At 40.2% G+C, this 22,550-nt stretch overlaps 1 long non-coding RNA gene across 2 annotated transcripts in view; it reads right to left on the reverse strand.

Annotated features, from left to right (window-relative positions):
* Positions 1-4: 4 nt before the first annotated feature.
* The window catches only part of LOC117198339 (uncharacterized), a 41,274-nt gene continuing 18,728 nt past the window's right edge, over positions 5-22,550 (reverse strand). The window contains exons 2-6 of one of the 2 annotated variants that reach the window (XR_007478264.1): positions 21,403-21,511; positions 5,401-14,341; positions 5,152-5,304; positions 3,287-3,330; positions 8-121 (exon numbers count right to left, since the gene is read on the reverse strand). This is a non-coding gene — a long non-coding RNA (uncharacterized LOC117198339). Of the gene's footprint in view, positions 122-3,286; positions 3,331-5,151; positions 5,305-5,400; positions 14,342-21,402; positions 21,512-22,550 lie in introns of both variants that reach the window. The other variant, XR_007478265.1, reaches the window with a different exon arrangement.

Below are 22,550 nucleotides of genomic sequence, written 5' to 3' on the forward strand. Positions count from 1 at the left end.
CTCCTCAGTAAAGTGAAATGGGGTCTCTCTCCTAAGTACTCTAAGATGAAATACTTGCTCTGTCTTGCAGGTACTCCATCCAGGCAGGGCCTCGTCCTGAGAAGGGGCCTGATCTTCCCATCTGTGTAAAAATGTTCGTTAAAATTGTTTAAGCCACAAGAGAACGTTACTTCAGCAAGTACTTATATGGTTTGCAAAACTTCAGAAAATCTCCAGGGCTTCCCTGGTGGCACAGTGGTTGAGAATCCACCTGCCAATGCACGGGACACGGGTTTGAGCCCTGGTCGGGGAAGATCCCACATGCCACGGAGCAACTAAGCCCATGCACCACAACTACTGAGCCCATGTGCCACAACTACTGAAGCCCATGCGCCTAGAGCCCGTGCTCTGCAACAAGAGAAGCCACTGCAATGAGAAGCCCGTGCACTGCAACGAAGAGTAGCCCCCGCTCACCGCAACTAGAGAAAGCCCACGCGCAGCAATGAAGACCAACACAGCCAAAAATAAATAAATAAAATAAATAAATTTATAAAAAAAAAAAAAGAAAATCTCCAGAATCTGGGCCCCAGAATACTACCCCTCCAGTCACTGAATAGAAAATAAAATCTTCATCTAAGAGACACCTCTTCTTTACGAAATCTAATTGTACAAAGTGATATTTAGAGATGACCATATTAAAAGTGTGTACTCTATATTCTAAGTATTTGGACCCTCATACTCCACTTTCTCCATGGACTTTCAAGCAAGCTTTGTTCACAGAGGCTTACTTATGCTTTTTCTTTCCTCAGCAAGTGCTACCATATGAGACCACCCCGATGTACACCCTACCATCTGAATCAGAGTTACTAAATTGCACTTTGTTATCAAAGGTCTCTGTAAGCACTGTCCTACGATTCTTCTGCATCTGATGTGACATAGGGGCTGAGAATTTTTACTTTTAGACCATATATGTCCCCTTTTCAATGCAGGAAATCTCTTCCCAAGTTTGATAGGAAGAAAAACTTTGTCTCCTTGAGGAACAAAATATATTAAGATCTCACCATATTTTCCTCTGCATATTGGCACCTGAGAAAGTTTGTGTGCTTTATGTTTAATTCCAGAAGCTGCGCTGATCCTTATTGTTGGAGTATTGCTTTCATCCTCTTAACTCAAACCTCTCTATGCCACCATACATTCAGACCGGGTCAACTGCATCCTCATCCCCAATGTTTATGTGTGGCCACATGAAAGAGAACAGAGGAGAGAGAGTGTGTGCTGGGGCAGGGCAAACAGATGGAAGGAGGCACACCAGGAGCCAATGAAACCACATGGCATCAGACGGATTGTGGCTCAAATCCCATGTCTGCCATCTGATTGTCACAACTTACATTTACAATTTACATCCTCTGTAAGCTTAGGTTTCCTCATCTGTAAATTGGTAATGAAAATACCCACTTCAAAGAGTTATTGGGAGGATCAGTAAAAACACTGAAACAATTAGTATGATGTCTGGTTCTCAGTAAAAGCTTAATAAATGGTAGCTCTCATTGTTCTTATTATTGTTATTGAAGAAGAAAGATGAGGGGGAAATTCCAGCAAATAAGTCAACAGACTCAAAATGGAACTATTAGTGAGTTGTCTTTAATGCACTTTCTCTATGATGTGTGCAAAGCCTCAGACCTCCAAGAAAACTATGACATGGTAATGTTTTTCCTCTAAGAATTCTATTTTTTTTTCTCTTTTTGTTTCTTTTCCTTCTTCCAGGATTCATGACTAATTATGGCCACTGCTTTGCTCAAGTGTGTTTATTCGTTCATTGTTTTATTCATCCACCGTTCATTCATTCTAAAAGATATTTACCGTGAGTCTGCTTTGTGCCAGATACTGAGCTAGGTGCTAGGAAATAATAGAGGCACAGCCCTGCGTTTATGGAGAGCACAGCCTAGAGAAGGAAGCAGACTAAAGGCTACTACAAAAGGTAATTATGTGCCTCTTTTTGTCACAAGCAACAGTGACCCCATGAGCTATTTCACACAAAGGTCTTAATGAATCCTCCTAGGAGTATTCATCACTAATGAAAAACTCCTAAAAAGGTGAAAGCTCAATCCACGTAAGTGAATCTCTAATGGCAGAAGTTCTCTTGTGGCACCAGGAGTAAAACATATTTAAATCAAAAGCCATGCGAAGAACCCCTCAAATCCCAGCACATGGTTAACTCCTATTCTGCCAGAAACCAAGACTTTGATATTCTTTGCACGTGGTAACTGTGAAACAGGGATGTTCTCAACCCCATGCCCCAACGTGGCACTCTTCCTCCTTTCTTATAAGCTCAAGACAACTAGAGTCTGTTTTATATTTTAAAGATAAGGACTTCTTGACTAGATGAGCAAAGAAAGAACCACAACTGGAGGAGCAATAGACTTTTTTCATTCAAAGCTGAGACACTTAAACATACATAGACGGGAAATGTAATTAAATTATGAAATGGAATGTGATGATTCAAGTTGAGTGGAATTAAGTATAAGCCTGCTGCACATTAGAATCACCTGGGGACCTCTTTAAACATTCCAATGACCATGCTCCAACCTGGACCAAGTAAATGAGCGTGCTTGGGATGTGGACATGGGAATTTGTTTTTCCATTTAAATCTCCCAGGAGATTCTGTTACACAGCCAGGAGTGAGAACTACTGGAGCAGAGGAAGAGAGTCCCAGGGACTGAAGATGAACCCTGAAGCCTTGCCCCGATTTCCATACATGGGAGGAGTAAAAATGGCAACCTGGCTTGAGACTGGTGTGAGAACAAACAGCTGAACTTGAGAATGGCCCCAGATCGGGCTGTGAGGAGAGGGCCTGACCTAAGCTAGTGCCTCCTTGTTGGGAAGGTAGAGGTAGAGGCTGGGGCTGGTTTGGGAGTGTAGGAATTCCTCCACCACAAACACCCTTCCTTTAAGTTCTGCTTTAGTTCATGAAGGTTTCTTTGGATAGCTTTTGGGGAACAATGAATATTTTAATTTCAGTGAGTTTTGAAGTAATTCTTTTGGTGATATCTAGAAATAAGGGAAACAGGGGATTCGGAAATTAAAAATAAAAGACAAAGTTTTGGCCAAGAGGTGTTTTTTATTTGTTTGTTTGTTTTCCTCACGGGTCTCTCCTAAAGGGGAGAAAGCACTAACGTAATTAAATGAGGTACGAAACCTAGGGTTACCATTCAGTGCATACAGAGGCCAGGTAGGTAGCACAGGTGGTGGTAAAACTACTTATTGGGCATGGGAAGGCCCAGAGGCTCCCCTTTTGTAGCGCCCTTACTTCAGAAGCTCTGTTGGCCAAAGTGCTGACGTCCAAAAAGTACCCTATGAGAAAGTGATAGTAAGTGAAAGATTGTATGTTTCTTTTTCTGTACTTTTTTTTTTACCTAATTTAAGTAGCTTGATCATAATATACCATAATGGGTATTCTCTTTGTTGTTTCATCTGTATTGTTTTGTTTAAAAGAATATGAAAATATTTATAAGTCCTTCTATAGTTTCACTTGCATAATGTTAATGTCCCACCCTAATTTCCATAAAGGCTGGTAAATTCCCCAACCCTGAATTCTACCAAAAGGAGGTCTCCAGAATCCTAAATCAAGGAATTAGAAAGAGACACGTGTATTGTTAGAAGCCGTTCCAGGTAGTATTTGCAAAAAACCTAATAGTAGTCAAGGCTACTACCCATCCTGGTTCTTTGCATTGCCAAGTTTAAAGACTCTGCTATGTAAGCATAAAAGCATAGCTCAGTTAAGAGTATGGTCTTTTACTTGGGAGCTGATCTGTTAGACTCTGATATAATATCACTGGGAATTACAGGAAATTGAAGAGAGTTACAGGAAATTGAATTTACCAAAATTCATCTTAAGATGACTATTACTTGTAGTTAAAGAAATATTGTCATGTCTATTTGGGGATGAGAAGGCATGGAGAGCATAACTGAGTGACAACAGATGGTCAGGAGACCACCTTGTAAAGAAGATGCTGGCAGCTCAATGCAAGAATTGATGTTAATGAGTGAGTTTCCAAACTAGACTGTTGTCTTTGACATTCTTTTATCTCTTTCCCCTCCTCACAGCTCTTTATTTCTTCTCTCTATAAACACGGAGTAAATGTTTTTAAAACATGAGCTTAGAAATGTGTCAAATGTTAGTCTTCCTGGGCTGGCCACACTTTCATTTCCATCTCTGCCTAGAATCTTACCTTCTTGAAGCATGTGGGTTGCCCCTGAATGCTCCTTTAGCCCATTCCCAAGATTTTGCCTTCTTTACCTGTTGTGTTGGACAGATTCTAAGGTGGGTTCATCCTGCCATGCTTCCTGTCTCCTGGTTTTTATGCTCTTGTATAATCCCTTCTCTTGTGTGTGGGTGGGACCTGTGACTTACTTCTAACCAATAGAATATGGCAAAAGTAAAGGATGTCACCCCCATGATTACATTGTTAATGCAATAACATTCACATGTAATAAGACTATGACTTGGTAGCAGACCTACTCTAGAGACTTGCCTTGCTAAACTGAGCAGCCATGTTGGGAAGTCCACATGGCGAGGAACTGCAGGAAGTTTGTAGGAGCTGAGGGCAGCCTCCAGCCTCTAACCAGTAAGAAGTCGGGGCTCTCAGCCCTACAACCACAAAGAAGTGAATTCTGCCAACCATCAGAGTGAGTTTGGAAGTGAAAGGTTTCCCAATAAAGGCTTCAGCTGAGAACTCAGCCTAGCTAACATTTTGATTGAAGCCTTGTGAGACCCTAAGCAAAGGACCCAGTAAAGAGGTGCCCAAACTAAAACTATGAGATAGTAAACGTGTGTTGTTTTAAGCTCCTAGATTTGTGATCATTTGTTACACAGCAAGAGAAAACTATTACATCTATCCAGAAACACAAATCGGAATGACGATAAAGATGAGTCAAGTTGGGACTAGGTGTAAGTTGGAACACTCCATCTTATCTGTAGCATTTGCTCTGTGGTCGGGGCTTATGGCTTTCAGCAAGTCATTTATAAAAGGTTTGGTCTGTGGGAGTTGTCACTAACTTATAAGAGCCCCTCCAAGCTGAAAAACAAGTGGGATTCAGGCAATATGAGGGCACCTTTAAAGAGTAAACATACTTTACTTCATTAAAGAAAAATGGGTCAGTGGAATTCATCACCTGTTCACCAGCATGAGAGAGGGTAGCTTCACCCTGTGGATGTTGGTTTGTTACTGTAGTTACTATAGTCAATATGAGACAGCATGAAAATTCAAGTGTTGGAGCCAGACTAGTTCATGTCTTTTGAAGGCAATTTTAAAATAGATTGATCGCCTGAAAAAAGCAAGTGAAAAATGCCAGCTAGTCAACTCAAAATAATATCTATCATCTATGCACACTGATTAATCCCATCTAAATTTTGTTACCTACCTTTTAAATAAAGGATCAAGAGAGTCCTTGTATGTGCACACATCTTTGAAATGATGACACTGAGTCTAGCTGCGTGAGTTCCCTTTGTAGGGAATAAGTGGCAGTCCTGGATGACAGATGACATTGCTTAATAGAAATCAAATACGGGGTGTAGAAAAGAGAACTCTTAGAAAACTCACCAAATGCAAGAAGGTGTGATACTTTTACCTAGTATTCTCTATGTAGAGAACTTTAGGAACATTAACTTTTCTTCAGATAGTACTTTCTAGGACAGTCCAGAGTTGAACATAATTTATAGCCAAGGAAAGCTGGAGACATTGTGATTTAGAGTTAAATATCTGCAGTGATGATTACATAGCTAGCAACAATAACTGATGCTTATATATAGTTTTATAAGTGTGTTTGTGTTAATGACCTTTGAAATGTAAGGCTAAGATATTACATTATTTTCATTTGGAGAGAGGGAGAGAAAGAGAAATAGAGAGAGAGAGAGAAGCAGGGGAGGAGAGAGAAAGAAAGAGAAAGCCAAGATGACAAGATGAAAGTGGAGGCTTTACACTTTCTTCCCTAAGGATTTATCATCATCTTGCCCCATTTTATTAACACCTGTACATATGTGGAGACCGAACTTTTGCCCATCCACCACCCACCCAGGAACACCAAGGAGAAGGAGACTCATCAGCTTTTGTTGAGAAAATCCTGATTCTTTACATCTGTCCTCCTTCCCTAAGTAAAGTATAAGCACTAAGTTTTGAATCTTGGAGCACTAGAATTGATTCTTTGAGGAAGAAACCAGGGCCCCAAAAGGTAACGCATCTTGTCCAATAAGAATGAGTTGGCCAGTGGTAGAAGCTACCTACCATTCCTGAGGTTTCACTCTCTTCTAGCCACATCACACATATCATCTTTAATGCTTCCAAGAAGCTTTATGCATTTAAGGAAACCAAAGCTCAGAGAGTTTAAGGTACTTGCTCATAGCTGCACCATTAATAAATGGAATATGAGGGATTTAAAGCCAGGTCTGTTTAATTCTAAAGCCCATAGTCCTTCCATTAAACTAGGCCACTTCTTGAGAATCCAGGATTATTTTTAAATTCCCAGTTATAGCAACTTCCTTATCAAGGAGTCTGAGCCTAGATTTCTAAGTCAAAGGGAAAGTCAAAATTGGTCTTTATCTTATGAGGATTTATCTAGAGATTGTTTCTCTTACACACATAGCTAGAGCTTGGGCTTGTGAGAAGATAAGACAGCTGCTCTCTTGTGGAGGAGTCTGTGTGTGTGTGTGTGTGTGTGTGTGTGTGCGCGCGTGCACGCATGTGCGCCTATACTCACATGTGAACACATGGTCCTACTATAATAGGTGCAGCAAAAGTTGTATGCTCTCTCTGATGTTTCTGCATAGTGATGTATTTTTATTTTTTGGCATTTATATGAAGTTCAGCTTTTCGTTGTCTCTACATGCAGGCTTTCACAAGCAGCGTTAAAGATGCCTGTTGGAAAGTTACAGTGACCACACAATGGCAAGCGTGAGACGTTTCAGTCCTGGCTGGGCTGCTTCATTAGGGCATCAGTCTGTCATGGAGCCTCAGCTTCCTTGCTGTTTCCCCTCAGGAAAGGCAGTGGAAGTTCACAGGCACTGAAGAACCCCATCAAAGACACCAGACTTTGGGTGGAGCCAGAGTATAACGGCGCATGGTTCAATGTGACAAATGGAAGCTTTCCTTGGGATTTCAAGAACAGAAGGTGCAGATAGACGCAATAGTCTCTCAGCCATGCTTTATTGAGCCAGGGCCCTCGGCTGGATGGATGCTCAGTAGCAGGACGTCTGTGCAGTGAGAATACCAGCAAAGGATACTCGGGCTTTGCTTGGGCAGGTGTCTCCAAAGGGAGGGGAACATGACTCATGACACTTGAGCTAAGTTGACACTGCTGCCATCACCCTTGGAAAGCAATTTGTGGGCAAAGATCTAGGCTGTTTATAAAAAATTACATGAGCAGCAGCTTTAACCTCAGGAGGCTTCATAGGGATAGATAAAAAGGAGGATTACAGAAGCTAAAGCTTTTGTTTAAAGAGAGATTACAAAGCATTTAGTTCGGATCAAGCCGGCCTAAAGCTTAACTGCTAAAATGTGCCCCTTTTCTCTGCTCTGTCATGAGTTTTGCTCTTAAATTTAGTGCTCAAATGTGAAGATGAAGCTCAGACTTTATTTGGAATGACTGCAGATTAGGTTGTTGGTCTCTCTCCTTTCTGTTAATATGAATTCAGGAAACATGAGGATTAGAAGAGATTCTAATCACTTGCCCAACATTAGTTTTTCTAGTAACAAGGGCAAGAGATTTCTAAGTACTTGAATGTGAAAAGGAAATCACGCAGCAGATTTTCATAAAGTTATGGTTTCTGTGTTCGAAATTGTCCAAAGTATCGACTGCCCGAGTTAGGAAAGTAAAAACTATAGGTTTAAAAACAATCTATTTCCTCCTTCTGAGACTGAATTGGATTGACTGCACGGCTGATCCAGTGATTGCAAAAGCCTACACGTTCAGGAGGTGACTTTAAAAAATGAGTTGACTAAAACTCAGACAATTTGTCAACTATTTGTAGAACTGGCCTTTGTTCAGCTAGAGATCATTCCCGATCTTCTCTATGTCAGGGAGCTTTTCTGCTTCAGTGAATCTTTCCCTTCCTTTGGGAATTAAAATCTAAAGAAAAGTGATAGAATTCCAATGGAATCATATACAAAATTAGCACCTGGTGAGTCTTCAGGAGGTTCAGCTGAAAAATTGAAAGCAGATGGCCCTACAGGAGGGGATTCTGTTGCTTCTGCTTTCAAAGCACCTTGAATGGAAGCCTAAACAGTCAACACACCTGTGTGTCATGCTGATTTCATTACCATACCTTAGTGGCTGAGGAAAAAAAAAAAGAAAGCTTTCATAGAAAGTGACTCCAGATGCTCTAGATTCCACAGTAGCAGAAATCCCTAAGTCAATGTTATTTTTTGAGTTTCTTTGGAAAGCATTATCCTTAACAGGCTGGATGAAATGTCCAACGTTCCATAAGTGTTTTCACTATGAATGAGATGGGGCTTGGTGATCACTTTTTATTCAAACGATATTTGTTCATGCCATCTACATACTAGGCACTGGTGGTGCATGGAGAATATAAAAGCACAATACCTCTTCCCATGAAGCTCATGAAATGATAAAGCAGTAGTTCTCAAAGGATGGGGGAGGGGGTCGTTCCTGGCCCAATATCTAAGAGCACCTCACAGGAATTTGTTAGAAATGCCATTTCTCGGTCCTGACCCCAGACCTACTGAACCAGGAACTATAGTAGATGGGCACATCAGTATGGTCTTAAAAGGCTCCAGGTCATCGGATGCAGGTGCCACTGAAATGGAGAAACCAGGTATTGAATTAAAATTACAATGTTGGGAATGTAACAAGCAAGAAGAAAAACCTACTGTGGGAACTTAGAAAAAGTAGAGTTAACTTACAGACAGCATATTATGCGTGCTAATTTTAAAGGCATGAGGTCACTGGTAGTTGGAAGTAGAACCGATATCTTCCATAGCAGCAAAACTTCCCCATCATGTGCATTTTCTACTCTGTAAGTATAATCCGTGACTCTTATGGTCCTTCAATGCTACATGACATTTCCTTCCACTCCAGGTTCAAGTCAAAGCTCCAGAGTCACTGATAGGGGTGATACTTTTTACTGGGAAGCGATGAGGTGTTGATCCTGTCCCAGGGCCTGGTGAAAAGCTATCCTGACAGCTCTATTCCAGATTAGGGAAGTGGAACACGGGTGGAGCCCTCCTCGAGGCCCTTGTGAGAAGCAGAAGCCCTGCTGCACTTACTGTCGCGTTCTGAAGCCCAAGTCCTGGGCTCTCTATGTTACACAGTCTGGGCTTTGCTAATAAATGATTTTAGAAAGATCACATGATATGAGGTGATGGAAGTACTTGCCTTTACGTCTAAAACACTGGTTCTCAGCCATGGCTCTACAAATAAAGATCACTCAGGGAGCTTTAAAAACGTACCTAAGCCAGGGATTGAATTCCAGAGATTCAGCTAATCTGAGGAAGAGCCCAGGCATCATTATTTTTAAGGAGATCTTCAGGCAAATCTCACATGCAGCTGGGTTTGAAAAGCACTCAGCCTTGCAACTCAAATTGTGGCTCATGGACCAGATGCATCACGTCATCAGGAAGTTTGTTAGAACTACAGAATCTCAGGCCCCAACCCAAGCTTGCTGAACCACAGTCAGCATTTTAACAAGACCCGCAGCTGATTGCTAAGTGCATTAAAGCGTGAAGTGCTGGTCTGAAGGGTTTGTGATTGATTCCTCTCTTGTGAGGTGTCTGTTCCCCTAATGTGAAATCATAGCACATACATTATCCAGCACAGCCTGAGTGTGATTTGGTATGCCCCAGGTATCTGTAGTTTGTCCTGAAACATGTACTTTTATGTGGATTAATGCCCGAGAAGAGTTCTTTGAGCATACGGAAACATTCACATCAGAAGATGCTTGTTTGGTTTAGGGGGCATATACTGATATGGTCTCATGGCCATTCTGGGGGTGATTTTAAGAGCAAATTGGAAGTTTTCTTTACAGACCTCACACGCAACTTGTAATTCGAGGAACACTATATCTGGTAGTATGCTCTGTTGTATAAGCAGCAAGGTACTGTCTAAGGTTAAGTTATTGATTTTAATGACTCTTACAGTCATGTTTATCTTTACAATAACTATGTAAGTAAAGTATTATTATGACCATTTTTGCAGAAGGCAACTGAAGTCCAGAAGGGTTAAATCGCCTAAAGTCACTCAACTAATAAACGGCTAAGTGATAATTCAAACCAAGCCACGGAGACAGCAAAAATGAAGATCTTTTCATTATTCCAATTTGATTTCTTTAATCCTGAAAGCTTTAGTAAAGCATCATTCTTCTCCTTTATACAGCGTCTAGAATGTACAAATCATTCACTTCTCTTAGTATGAATATCTTTTCAAAACTGTCCATCACCTGCGGAAATGCCAAATCATCTGTATTTAGTCCCAACATGGCCTTCATCTAATCAAAGTGCTTATTTTGGGAGCAGGCACTTTTGAATGTTAATAAACTATAGGCAAATTTGATGGGATTTGGCATATTTTGGAATTAGATAAAAAGCACCTGTATGCCATTTCTGGTTCTTTCCTTAGTGCTACCAAATTAATTCAGTGATAGCCTTTGTCAGGCAGCAGAACACTGAACTGTGGGTGTATGCATCTTTTTATAAATTAAAGGTACGATTTTAGAGTCTGCTCACTACTCTGGACTTGATGTATACATGAAGAAAGCAGCAAAATTAAAGTAATAAAGCCTGTCTTAAAAAGGCATTTAGTCACCGTAGTTCTCTTTGGTGGAAATGACCTTGGCTGCATCTTTCATGCACCCCTGCATTTGGTTTAGGATGCATAATTCATACAGCAATCAATTAGCTGACTGTAGAGCCTGCAACAAGAGGGAATATTTCATATAAATCACTGTTTGCTAAATTGCTGGGACAATTAACGAAGTAGGAAATCTGTGGACATCAGTTTGGAGGCAACACAGGTTCATCAAAAGCAAATCAGTTTCCTCCACCTCTTGGAAAGGAATTGCACACAAAGAAAACACCAGATATCATTCAATCACTATTTCTTAGGAAGGGCTTGATGAAGATAATATTATTTGCTGTTTTTATGAATGTGAACAAGTGCCTAACATAAGTGGCTCATTTATTTGGCTCAGGGTACTCAATCAACAATGCCATTCTATGAATTAAAATACAGCAATCAAATAAGTACTCCTGCAAGTGAAGCATCTATAATCTAGCACAGGGGGCCTCAAAATGAGACTTCTGGTAGGTCGTGTGGGTCCATAAGGTGGCCTGTAGACTCTTTTAAAATGCAGATCATCTCAGCATTCATTAGAGCTTCAAATGCTATTTTCATTCATTATTTCCATGTGTGTCACATGTACTCTAGAGCACTTCAATTTGCCTGTGTCTCTTACAAGTAAAGCAAGCCTGCTTTTGGCATGTGTGCTAGATAAAGCTATCCTTTTTTGTTTTTTAAATATATATTGTTCAAAATAATTTGAAACGATGCTAAGAGTACAGAAACACCTTTTTTATATCTATTACAGATTTTTGGTTTGCAGTTACCTTGAGGTTTTTGTATAGCAGTCTATATGCATACGTGATTGTTTTAAGTTGCTGATCTCTTAATTTCAAACGCATTTTAAATACCCTGCATCTGTACTCTCCTCCGCTCGTGGTTACTGTTTTTGATATCATATTTTACATCTAATTGTTTGTTTCGTGTATCCCCTAACTGCTTATTGTGGATATAGATGATTTTTACTACTTTTGTCTTTTAACCTACTAGTTTTGTTTGTGGATGATTACCTACTTTTGCTATATGTTTGCCTTTTCTGCTTTTTCATTCTGCAATTTTCTTAATTCTAGTTGTGGTCTTTTCTTTGTTGCCTAGAGAAGTTCCTTTAACATTTCTTGCAAAGAAGGTTTGGTGGTGCTGAATTCTTTTAGCTTTTGCTTGTCTGTAAAGCTTTTGATTTCTCCATTAAATCTGAATGAGAGTCTCGCTGGGTAGAGTATTTTTGGTTGTAGCTTTTTCCCTTTCATCACTTTAGATATGTTGTGCCACTCCCTTCTGGCCTGCAGAGTTTCTGCTGAGAAATCAACTGATAGTCTCATGGGAGTTCCCTTGTACGTTATTTGTTGTTTTCACTTGCTGCTTTTAGTATTTCTTCTTTAATTTTTGTCATTTTGATTACAACGTGTCTTGGTGTGTTCCTCTTTGGGTTGAGCCTGTATGGGACTCTCCCTGCTTCCCAGACTCGGGTGATTATTTCCTTTCTCAGGTTAGGGAGGTTTACAGCTATTGTCTCTTCAAATATTTTTCTCGGGCCCTTTCTCTCTCTTTTTCTGGGACCCTTATAATGCAAGTATTAGTGCACTTGATGTCGTCCCAGAGGTCTCATGCTGTCCTCATTTCTTTTCATTCTTTTTTCTGTTCTGCAGCAGTGATTTCCACTACTCTGTCTTCCTGCTCACTGATCCATTCTTCTGAATCATTTAGTCTACTATTTATTCCTTCCAGAGTATTTTTTATTTCAGTTATTGTATTCTTCATTTCTGTTAGGCTGTTCTTTATATCTTCTCTTTATTCAAAACTTCTAACTTCTCGCTCTGTGTATCCATTCTCCTCCCACTTTCCTTGATCATCTTTATGACCAGCACTCTGAACTCTTTCTCTGGTAGACTGCTTCTCTCCACTTCACTGAGTTCTTCTGAGGTTTTATCTTGTTCCTTTGGCTGAAACATATTCCTCTGAGGCCTCATTCTGTCTAGATTTCTATCTGTATTTTTAGGTATGTGGTAGGTCAGTTACGTTTCTCCACCTTGGAGGAGTGGCCCTCTGGAGGAGGCATCCTCTGCATCCCAGCAGTGCACTCCCCTTTCATTCCCCAAGTTACATGCTCTGGGGGTTCCCCCTAAGAGAGCTACGTGGGTCCTTCTGTTGTAGCGGGCTAACTGGTCAGGCTGGTAAGCCCCTGGCCTGGTTGGCTGCCAGGCCCTGACTTGTACGGATGCTTCTGGCTGATGTTTAGTGGGGCCTGGTCACGAGGTGGCTGGTTGCAGAATCCTAGGGGGCCCAGGGGCCAGTGCCGGCTCACTGGTGAGCAGAGTCAGGGCCCCGAAGAGTCTGGGGCTGTCGCCCACTCACTAGCTGGTGAAGGCAGATCCTGGGGTTAGTGCAGACTGCTGGTTCCTAGAGTCTGGCTGCAGGGCCCAGGGATCCAGAGCTCACTTCAGCTTGTTGCAGGGGGGATGGGGGGAGGGGCCGGTTCCTGACATAGCTGGGTCTGGGGTCTGGGGTGTCCCACAGGCTGCCTTGGCCTGTTAGTGGGCCGGGCCAGGGCCCAACTGGTTCTAGGCTAGGGTCTGGCCTGCATTGTGGGATTGTAGTTTTCTTGCTTCTGGTGTCTGCCCCCTGGTGGATGAGGCTGGTCTAGAGTCTGGCTTCCTGGTGGGAGGGGCCGGTGCCTGTCTACGGGTGGGTGGAGCTGGGTCTTGGCCCTCTGGTGGGCTGGGCTGTGTCTGGGGTAGAGCCCAGAGGTGGTTATGGGGTCTTTAGTCTTTAGGCAGCCTGTCTGCTGATGGGTGGGGCTGTGTCCCTGCCCAGGTAGTTGTTGGGCCTGAGGTGTCCCAGCACTATCATTTGCAGGCTGTTGGGTAGGGCCAGGTCTTGGAGCTAGTGATCCAAGATGTCAGCAGCAGTGTTCACGTGGCTGAATATTCCCTCATATGTCCAACACCAGTGTCTTCATCCCCAGAGTGAGCTGCAGCCTCCCTCACCCCCTCACCTTCCCAGGAGACCCTCCAAGACCAGCAGGTAGGCCCAGCCCAGGCTCCCATCAAATTACTCCTTTTGCCCTGGGTCCCAGTGCACGTGAGATTTTGTGTGCACCCTTTAAGAGTGAAGTCTCTGTTCTTCCCAGTCCTGTGGGGCTCCTGCAGTTAAGCCCTGCTGGCCTTCAAAGCCACGTGCTCTGGGGGCTCCTCTTCCTGGTGCTGTGCCCCCAGGCTGGAGAGCCTGACGTGGGGCTCAGAACTTGCGCTCCTGTGGGAGAAATTCTGCAATAGAATTTTTCTCCCATTTGTGGGTCAGCCACCTGGAGGGGTATGGGATTTGAGGATATCACGAGTCTACCCCTCCTACCTGTCTCATTTTGGTTCCTTCTTTATGTCTTTAGCTGTAGAAAATCTCTTCTGGTAGGTTCCAGTCTTTTTCATCAATGGCTGTTCTGCAGATAGTTGTGCTTTTGGTGTGCTCATGAGAGGAGGTGAGCTCTCTTGGCTGCAGTCTCCAGAAACACCTTTTTTAATGACTGATTGTGCAGACAAGAGTCACATACATGTTACTTTTATTAAATGATAAATGACATCAAACATGGTAGCCTTAATACATAGGTCCACGGGTGTAATTTGGCTTCACCTCATAATCACCTGAATTTTTTAAAAAATATTTTATGCCTACGGCCTGTCTCCTGAAGGTACTGATCCAATTAATCTAGTCTAAGGCCTTGCAGCAGCATTTTTAAAAACTCCTGAATTGAGTGGAATGTTCAGGCAAGTTTGGGAACACATTTATTGATAGTATTGTATGTGGCAGTGTGCCTCAAACTTGAAGGTGCATACAAATCACCTGGTGCATCTTATTCACTCTCAGATTTTGATTCCATAGGTATGGGGTTGGGCCTCAGATGTTATACATCTAACAGGCTCATAGGTGATGCTGAGTTTACTGGTCCTTGGACCACCATTTGAGTTGCAAGAGGTGGGCAGCGGTTCGCACACCTGGCTGCCCATTGGGATCAACTGGAGATTTTTAAAAATCCTGCTGCCTAGGACCCACCCCAAAAATTCCAAACTAATTTTTGTGGTGTGCAGTGTGTGCATCTGTTTTGTTATTGCTGTTGTTGTTTCGTTGCTTTTTTAAAAGCTTTTCAGATGATTCTAATGTATGCAAAGTTTGAGAGTTACTGGTACAGAGGAGTGATTCTCAAGCTTGTTCAAACATTAGACATTGCAAGGGAGTTTTAAAAATATACTAATACTCCAGACCCAGACTAGGCTAATCAAATCAGAACTTCAAGGGAGTGGGACTAGGTAGAAAGGTATTTTAAAAGCATGCCTTATGATTTTTATGAAGAGTCAAGTTTGAGAAACCCCAGTATAGACGAGGCTGGGAAGCATGTTAGAGCCCAGGCTTTGAAGAAAAGTCAAAGCAAGGTTCTGTCTCCTTCTATGCCATATTCTGGCATGCTCACAATAGCAATGAAAGTATAAAATAAAGAAAAAGAAATAGAGGGTCTTATACAGCCAAACAAGACATGAAAGGAGATTACAATAAATAGAGAAAACTCACAATACTTCTGGATTATTAATTTCCTTGTTTGACCAAATAATCTTTGATTTCAAAGACAGTATAGCATGACTTTTTAAATAATGGAAATACATAACTATACAACTAATGGAAATAAGCAAGACCAAATAAATTTTTTGAAAAAGGAAAATGTGGGGAATAATCTTTCAGATGTCAAAATATGCCATAAGACCATAAGACCATAATAATTTAAAATATTCCAGGCAATTCCCTGGTGGTCCAGTGGTTAGGACTCCACATTTACACTGCAAGGGCCCGGGTTTGATCCCTGGTTGGGGAACAAACATCCTGCAAGATGTGGCGAGGCCAAAAAAAAAAAAAAAAAAAAAAATCCAATTTGGGCAGAAGAAGAGAAAGTGAAAGAGAAAAAGCAAAAACTGGATCTGTAAACTGTATAAAAATTTTCTAAAGGTAAAGATGTCATTATATATCAGTTGGGAAATTATTAGCTGCTTGAAAAACAGAATTGAGACATTTTGAAAATAATAAAATTGGATTCTACCTCATTTCATAGACGAAAATAAGCTCCAGAAGGAGTAAAAGCTTAAGAAAGGAGTTGTTTTAACCTCGATAAAAGGAAGCCCTTCTCAAAAAAAATTCAGAAACGTATTGAAAAAAATGGACAGATTCAGATGCACACACACACTTTTGTTCCCTGAAAGACAACAAAAACAAAGATTTTAAAAACAAGCAAGGTTCCAAATAGGAGATTGAATACATACATATATAAATGCACTATCTCCTGAAACCTCAACAGAGTACCATAAAGATATATTTTAACATGTTTAATTTCATAAGGATGAGGAGGGTGACAGAGAAGGGGAACTGGCAATACACGTCTTCAGTCTAGAAATCAGAAGAATGAGTGTGAGAACTGAAGCAGAAAACAAACATGCCAAAACAAAAAACTGGTTGCTAAATTTGAAAGCTAAAAATTAAGGCAATGTTTTAAATGACACGACCTCCAAAGTCTCAGGAATTAGTGGCATCAGGTACTTCCAATTGTGGAAGTGAATGAGCGGGAACTAAAATAAGGAGAACTGTTCCAAAATTCCATAAGAAGCAGAAGCTGATCCGCTCTTCCACTTGGTCTCATCCCCAGCCCGGCAGAGGGCTGGAAGTTTGCTTTTGCCTTGAACAGAGGGTCTCTGTGTCACCATGCATTCTAAGGCAGAGTACTGGAAACGGATATTAAAGGGATGAATTTTTACTGAAGGCTGACATCCCCTTAGCTCTCTTCTTTTTTCATCAGCTCCTGGAACGTTGGCAGCCATGACTTTATCCTGCAGGCAGGAGACTGGATGGATCTTCCCTGGGGAATGTGACCAGCACAAGAAAAAAGTCCTAAAGAGATGAATATAAGGGGCTCCTCAATACAGTAGCCAAACCATGGGGAATTCCCTGGCGGTCCAGTGGTTAGGACTTCGCACTTCCACTGCAGAGGGCATGGATTTGATCCCTGGTCGGGAAACTAACATCCTGCCTGCCGGACGGCAGGGCCAAAAAAAAAAAAAAAAAAGAAAGCAGCCAAACCACATTCTCTTGTAGCGAGTCCCACTCACCCATTTACAACTTCCTACAGCTTTCCCCTAGTCTTACATATAGCAGACAGACAATCAAGGGTTACAAAACAGTGGAGGAAGACTTTGATAGGAAAAAGAAAGACTGAAATGAAAGATCTGAACAAAAACAAGTTGGAAGCAGTAGACCATGCAAAGAACTGAAAATGTAAACAAACACATACTACTATCAATATTCTCAGAGATGGATACAACATCAAAAGCACAGGCAAGGAACGCAAAAGTATGTAAGTGGGGCTATATCAAACTTTGCTGTGTGGCAAAGGCAACAATCGAACAGAGAGAAAAGACAGCCTATGGAATGGGAGAATAATTTTGCAAACCATACATCTGATAAGGGGTTGTTATCCTTATTTATAAGGAACTCCTACAACTCAATAGTAAAAAAAAAAAAAAAAAAAAAAAAACCCAAATAACCCATTTAAAAAATGGGCAAAGGATCTGAATAGACATTTCTCCAAAAAAGGCAAACCAATAGGTGGCCTATACGTATTTGAAAGGATGCTCAACATCACTAATCATAGGGGAAATGCAAATCAAAACTACAGTGAGATGCAGTGTTCCACAATAAGAATCAGAATGAATGAAAGGTCCACCTTCTTTTGTTTGTTTGTAAAGCAAAAGAGTGACTGTGAAAGTGAGAATGGAGGGGAGAAGCAGCTGGACGCCTCACCTGCAGATGTTCTTGAGGCAGATCGTTCATAGGAGAAAAATACATGTGGATGTTGTGGACCTGGAAACCGACTCTTTTAAAACTACCAGTGTGGGGTCTTCCCTGGGGGTGCAGTGGTTAAGAATCCGCCTGCCAGTGCAGGGGACACGGGTTCGAGCCCTGGCCCAGGAAGATCCCACATGCTGCGGAGCAACTAAGCCCGTGTGCCACAACTACTGAGCCTGCGCTCTAGAGCCCGCGAGCCACAACTACTGAGCCCGCGTGCCACAACTACTGAAGCCCACGTGCCTAGAGCCCGTGCTCCGCAACAAGAGAAGCCACTGTGGTGAGAAGCCCGCGCACCACAGCGAAGAGTAGCCCCCGCTCGCCACAACTAGAGAAAGCCCGCGTGCAGCAACAAAGACCCAATGCAGCCAAAATTAAAAATAAATAAAATAAATAGATTTATTTAAAAAAATAAAACTACCATTGTGCATGGTACACCTTCATGCACATCCAAGGTTGCATGAATTTCAATCTGAAGTACTGCTGGCAGGGGGGAAGTTCCTAATTTTGAAAAATAATAATAAAGGCTTTCAGGTCCTAGAAATGTAGAAGAGGACTGGAGACTGCAGAGAGCCAGGGGAGATGCAGCTGAGAGTCGGCTGTTTCAAAGCCAACTCAGTGCTTGTGGGCCCTACTGAGAATGTTGGTCTCCGTTCTAAGATCAGTGGGAATTCCTTGAAGTAAATATAGGTAGAACAAGGTCAGATTTACATTTTGAAACATTATGGAAAATGAATTTGCTTTAGAAATGTAGATGCAGGGAGAATAAGATATGTTTCCATCGTTACAGGCAGAGTAGTACAAGTGGTAACAGAGAGAAGCAGACAGATTTAATGGATACTAGAAGATAAAAATTGATAGAAGTTAGTGATTTGGGGATGGGGGGAAGATGGAGATAAAGGTATCCAAGAATGACTTCTAGGTTTCTAGTTTGCAGATCTAGAATTTTTTTTCATTATTTTCTCAATAAAAAGGTTTTTCTGAAAAAAAAAATGATATAATGGGAAATTTTAAAATAAACCTTTTAAAAGAGGGAACATAAATCTTCAAAAGTAGACAGTTTAGGGTTTTGTTTTTTTTAGGGGATCTGGAATTTAAAATCATGTTTACAATGTGAACATAGGTAAGATAGCAAAAGGATTTTTTTAAAAGAAGACGACTAATATTTAATAACCTGTAAAATGTGTTTTTAAAAAATGAGATGTTGCACCCCCAGTATCTTGCCTCTGAAATATAACATTGGCCATTTTTCCAAAGTCACCAAAGCCAATACATTTCCATTGCAATCCTCAAAGCAAAACCATTTCTCCTGTGGACAATAGGGCTCCTATCTTAAAAAGTCAGCTCTGAACACCACAGAGAAAGTAATTGAATTCAACACCAGTGTTATTTTTTGCCTTGTGCATCTCCCACCATATGAAAACTGAAAGTAATACTGTATCATCAAATTCTCCACTTTCTCACATAGTTCATCTGGTCAAAGAGAATCAAATACCACATCGCTGAAGCACCATCAATTCTCCTGTGGTTATTTTACAAATAAATTTCTTTTTCTCTACTTTTATATAGCACATAAAATTTTCATATAGTTGAAATGAACTGTGCAGAGAAAAAGGTAAATGCCAGCAGGCATCTAAATATTGTAGCATCTGTTATATTTTACACTCTGTAATCACAAATCTTATAAAGCTTCATTGCATTTGAGGCTAGATTTTTCACAAATTATTGAAGATTGATAGCTATAGTAATTGTTATTACACTTTTATTTTTATTATATTGAATTATACAAACTCTCTTCTATCTTTTTTCTTTGTTGTAATGTCTTTTTCTGAAATACAATTTCCAATGTCTGCTTTATATTTTGTTGTAAAAGTCTAAAGTTTATATGATAGAAATTACCATTTTAAAATTCAGTATCCAAAATCTATAGGGGGTGTGTGTGCACTTATTTGTGTGTGTGCATGCATACACATGTGTGTAGCATTGCTAATTATTAAAGTCTTTGCTAAAGCACTTAGAAAAAATGGGTTGGAACAGAAATAGTGAAATGAATTACTTTGAAAGAATTTTAAAACTGAGATGGAAAGCACCACCAACTCTCTGATTTAGTTTTGCTGTTTGTCATGATACATAAGCAGGGCTAGTTTTAAATATTTGAAGGTTTCAAACTTCTGATAATATGCATATATCCATTCTGTGTCACCTCCCCTCTTAAGGCCTGCATTCAGTACAAGGAGCAAACCTCAGGTGCCACATAAAGGCTTAGGCCGCCTTTCCAGACTGATTTCATTTTTCCTTTCTTTTAAGTTGTAGACCCTAAGTGAATATCATCTTTTCCCCTCTTTTAATCAACTTGTCAGATTTCATCTCATTTACCTACTTTCAGGGCTAAGTTATTAAGCACTTACCATGTGCTTGGTACTATGTTAAGTGCTGTTATGGAAATAAACCCTTGTAAAACCCCATCTTCACAAAAGAACCACATCTGGTAGGTAAAATCATCTGCAGTTTATAGACAAGGAAACGAAGGTGCAAAGAGAGTCAAGAACTTTGCCCAACACTATTTAATCAAGTCTCCAACATTATTCTACCACAAGGCCACTGTGTATGGTGAGCCATGGTGTATACTGCACAACTCCAGGAATGCCATTCACAGAGCCTATTATATGAATGGTACCCCTTGGAGCTATCCAGTGCCACAGCCTTGTATCTAGCTCAAAAGTCTAATCTCTTTACTGCGCTGTATTTCCATCTCACTAACTCATTCATATTAAAATAACAAGATTAAACAGGAGTTGGGGAAAGAAAAAATAGTGAGAGTTGAGTTTTGCACTGAACTTCTTGAAAACACCACTAATATTTCTACAGAATTATTTTAAGTAATTTGATCCTTAAAGCAACAACTCTTTCATATTTCCATTCTTACAGAAAAAGTAATTTATGATCATTTGTAAATAACCTAAGTACAAGCTAAACTATCATTATGGGCTGCCTTTGTAAACATTATACTGTGTAATTTTTTATTATCACTGCATGAACTAACTAGGGAGCCTGAAATGATCTTTTGACACTCAGAATTAATCATATGTTGATGTGCAGGTTGACACTCATTTGAAGGGGAAGTATGTCTCTTTAGCATTTTAATCTACTTATAAACTTCTCCATTTATTCAGAGTTGTACATCTCTAATTGATTACACAAATAGTGCACTTTCCAAATAAAAGACATATTAAAATAGTGAACATCTGCAGAGACATGGTTAAATGAGCAAAGACAATTCAAAGGCATTTCCTGTCCTAATTTCTTGCAAGTTGACAGACAATGCCTCAAAACTCTCTATCAGATCCAGAATGAACTAATAAACTAATCAGAGCATAACAAGTCTTTGCCAATTGTCTTCATAAGAGAACTATAAGTATGTTTAAGCAGCACTCAGGGGTATTTCTTGTTAAACACGTGAACTTGCTTTGAGAAATATTGTTAAATATTGATAAATTCATGGAATATACTATTTTCACCAGTGAAAATAGGGCTCCGGGAACAGTGAAATGAAGAGATATATTCATTTCCCCTTGGAACTGCAAACTCTCAGACAATAAAGCCCTCACTGAGTCTGCTCAGAACTTCTTACCCTTAAGTTGTACCACTGAGATTCCCATTTACCTAGTTATTGACAGAAACTCTTTGGGGTCTTTGATCACGTACCGTGTGCTCATGCTTCTGTTAGGCTGTTGTAAGTTCTCTTTTCAGGAAAATCCTTTCCTTCAGTTCATGACTTTGTAGAATGCCAAGTTGCTAAGGTAAATCCAGAAAACTGTAAGAATAGTAAAATTTGTTAACCAAAGTCATTACCTCATGCCTAAGGGAGTACATAAACCATAAAGCTGTAAGGATTAATGACGATTGGTAAACAGAGAATTACGCTCATAAATAAATATCGATAATTGAGAAATATAAGCAGCATTTTTCAAACTGTTCCACTTGTGACTGTGTAAGCGTTCGTTAAGTTACTTCCACCCCATTTAATATGAGGGTACTTTTTTCTTTTATGGGAATTATTAGCTATACCAACATAATGTCTAAATTTGGAAAAGAAAGCCTTCTAGATCATATTAACAATAATTGATATGGTGTACGCAAAATCAGGATAAATTGTGCCTGTTTCTCTAAACAAACAAACAAAAAGTCTTCAAAAGAGTTTTTAAAATCTATCAAAATATTCCCCTTTCCCTTTTCTCCTCTTCCTCTTCTTTCTGTTTCTTCTTTTTTCATTTTAAATTCAAGTTATAAACAAAAAGAAGTAAAAATATTTCTACTTCTCTGTAATCATATAGAACTTGATTTTGTGGCTCTATTCTATTTTTTATTATTCAATACTCAAAATGGTATAAGGTATGAAGACATTTTGCTATTAGTAAATTATTAAATATTACAGTTTTCAAATTTTTCCTTGATGTTTATGCTTCCTTACTTGAGGGAAGAAGAAAAGAAGTAGATTGTATCACGTGAGCATATAAAAAACCCAAGACCTCTTCCTCAACATAAAAATTTTCTTTAACAGCTAGAAAAATCTCTCAGAAGTATATTCAAGCAGTCACATTCAGAGCTGTGTCCACTTCCATCCACAGGTACTTTGTTCAATGTGTCTCTTTAAATTCTCTGAAGTGATTATAATTTTATTATTTCTCAATGTTCTGTCTTTGAATCGTCACAGAGTATTTTCATCTAAACTTTTCTGAGTCCAAGTATTTAGAGAGTACATTCATTTTAAACCTTTGGATATCAGTTTTCATGCTGCAAATCATCCAAAGTATGTCCAAGTTAATTCATTTTCCTGTTCCCGACGCAAGGTA

The sequence above is a fragment of the Orcinus orca genome, chromosome 7 (genome assembly GCF_937001465.1).
Source record: "Orcinus orca chromosome 7, mOrcOrc1.1, whole genome shotgun sequence".
In the NCBI taxonomy this organism is placed as follows: Eukaryota; Metazoa; Chordata; class Mammalia; order Artiodactyla; family Delphinidae; genus Orcinus; species Orcinus orca.